Genomic DNA, 3062 nt, shown 5'->3' with positions numbered 1-3062 from the left:
GGGCAGATAACAGCCCTTTAGCCAAACATCCAAACTATGACTGGCTCAAAGCATTCTTCTCCTCTACATCTTTGTTACTATTTTCCTATCATAGATTTACAACTTTCCTACATTTACATGCATACTTCACATTATACACACACACACACACACAACTTTGATCCTCTACAAGTGAAATATGAGCATTTTTCTTTATTTTCCTTTTATGTTGATACATTCTCTAAAATAATTATGGAACAACTTGTTTTGAATCTTGGTTTCTCCTGTTGCTATCTTGTTTGGCTTTGTTTCAAAGAAAGAACAGAGTCAATCCACACCCTTGTGCACCCGTCAGGTGCAACACTGGCATTGCATAGACATTTCTCCCTGTCTTTTCCATTGCCTAAAAACATTGAAAACAGAGAAAAGAGCAACAATGTTTCATGGACCTCGAACAAATTGACAACACACAACAAAGCTTTCTTTCTTTACAGTTCAACTTTTATTATTTCTCACCCCATTTTCGATACGTTTTGTGTCATTTTTCTGTTTTTATTATTATTATTTTGTTGTTAAGGGGAGAGACCCGTCCCAGCTGGCCTCTGACACACAAATATGTTGTGATGCATTCAACACGACAACTTCACTGCGATGCAATGTCTGTCTATCTTTCTCTAATCTGTGTGTGCGTGCGTGCATGTATGTCTGTGTGTATATATATATATCTACATATATATATAACTATGATGCAATTAACAGCTATGCTATTGAAATGTTTATGTCTCTTTATACTGTTTATGCGCAAGCTAAAAACATTAGTAGCATTGAAAGCACACACACACACACACACACACACACATGCACTCCCAGCAGGGTCTGTGTGTGTGTGTGTGAGTTTATATATATATGCATGTGTGTGTATATACACATACATACATACATATATAGATATACATATATATATATACATGTATGTGTGTAGATATATATATACATGTATATATATCTATACACATAAATCTATATACATACATGTATATATATATGTATATATATAAACTGTGTGGGTGGGGGTTAACTAAAACTGCCATGCTAAGAATTCTAATGTGAAATGGTCTGGAAGGAATTGTTTGGTCTGAGTTATGGCAGTTAAGAAAGACGAAGTGGTTAGTGTCTCATTTTCTTTCTCGTGCTGGATGTTTGAGGCTGGAGAGAAACTTTTGCATTTTTATTCTTCATGGAATTATTTCAACACTCGGCTACTTTTCCTTGTGTTATTACTTTTATTATTATTGAATGGTGCAGTCATTACACATCCAGGTATATGAATAACTCCCTTAAACATAATAGCTGTCAACACACACACACATGTATATATATATATTATATATATATATACATATATATGTGTGTGTGTGTTTATTATTCTAATATTAGTTGAATAATACCGTGCTCTGCCTCAAATTTCTCTTTCTCTAATGTCACACATTCATTCCTCATTCTTTTCACAATGAGGTCATTTATTAACGCATTAGTTAATGTCCCAAATGAATATTAAGTAAAGGTTAAAGGAGAATATATTTTTTGTTTTTAACCAAGGAATATAGGTTTATATGTTTATGTATATATGCATATGTGTGTGTATATATATATACATATACACATTTGAGTATATTTATCCACATGTGTGTATATATGTATATATATATATATACACACACATGCACGTACATACAAACATACACCATTTCGGTCCAATCATTTCAACTTGACCACTGCCACCCTTCAACTCAGTAAGCACCTCTTCATATTCCTTACCATATTTCTATCCCCCCCCCCTCTTCTGATTACTATGTTTTAGTGAAAGGTCTAAATATGGTTTCTCTGGTGACATTTCTGTAAGTTCCTTCCAGTCTTTGGGCTTTTCTTTCCTGCTAGGTCTGCAAAACCTTCAGCTGCTTGCTTCTTTCCTCCTATGTCTGCCATACACATGATGCTTTCTGCAACAGAACTGACATTATTGTACCAAACTTCAAGAATAAAGGTTATATTATGATTCATTTTTTTTTTTGTTTTTTTTTTTTCTTCTATTTTATTTTTGAATTATTTCCTGTGCATTATGACACTATTTGCTAGCCATTCCCTGCAGCTGTTTCTTAACACTGCATCTTACTAATTCTTTCTGATGGAAGCTAGCCATTCCCTTCAGTTTCAAGAGGTAAAAAGTGTCTTTTATGGTAAGATGGGTTTCGCAGAGTGAAACGTGGATCTGATGTCCTTGACTGGTTAGAGAAGGGTGGCAGTATTTGTAGCGACCCTGTTTTTTTATGACCAACCTAGTTGAGAACTGCTCCGCTCTGGTCGGTGCTGCTCTCTCTCTTTTAGTTCCCGTCTTGTCTGGAATCGAATCAAATCAAAACAGCAACGAAGGCTTCCACTTTGTTAGTTGACTGATTAAAGGGAGACAACTACGACTGGCTCAGAGCAATACAATATTTAATTCCCATAATTTTAGTAAGAGACAGGTTGTCTGGTTTAAAAAGAGTTTAAGCATGGTGGTTCCTGCAGTTTTAGCCCCCCCCCCCCCATCATACACACAGACTTGGGGGTATGTGTTTTGTTGGCCATTCTGTTAAGAGAGAGCGAACCAAGAGTCTAATTTCATAGAAAACCACTACCTTTTCCTGACACTGCTTTCAATTTAGTTCAGGAAAGAATTCAATTCAAGACAGCTTTATATTTTTTTTCATTCCGTTTCTTTCCCCCCCTCCCCAAATTATTTTTTTAAACTCCATTTGTCAACTGAATTGCCTCCATTTTAATCTGATATTTTTTTTTTTCCTTTTCTGAACATTACAGAATGTAAAAGAAAATAATAAAGAAGTTTGCTTCAATTCTTTCTTTACTTCACTTTTGATTTATTTGTTTCTGTCATCCGTCTGTTTACAATGTCCACCTGTCTACAATGTCCCACCTCCTCTCCCTCTGTTTAATTATAAACTACTCAAAAACTTATTTTTTTAAATCAAATTAGATAGAGATATATACATATAGATATATATGTATTGAGAGATATAGAGATA

This window comes from Octopus bimaculoides, chromosome 14 (assembly GCF_001194135.2).
Source record: "Octopus bimaculoides isolate UCB-OBI-ISO-001 chromosome 14, ASM119413v2, whole genome shotgun sequence".
Classification (NCBI taxonomy): domain Eukaryota; kingdom Metazoa; phylum Mollusca; class Cephalopoda; order Octopoda; family Octopodidae; genus Octopus; species Octopus bimaculoides.
The sequence above is the reverse complement of the archived record's forward strand: the minus strand, read 5'-3'. Positions refer to the sequence as shown.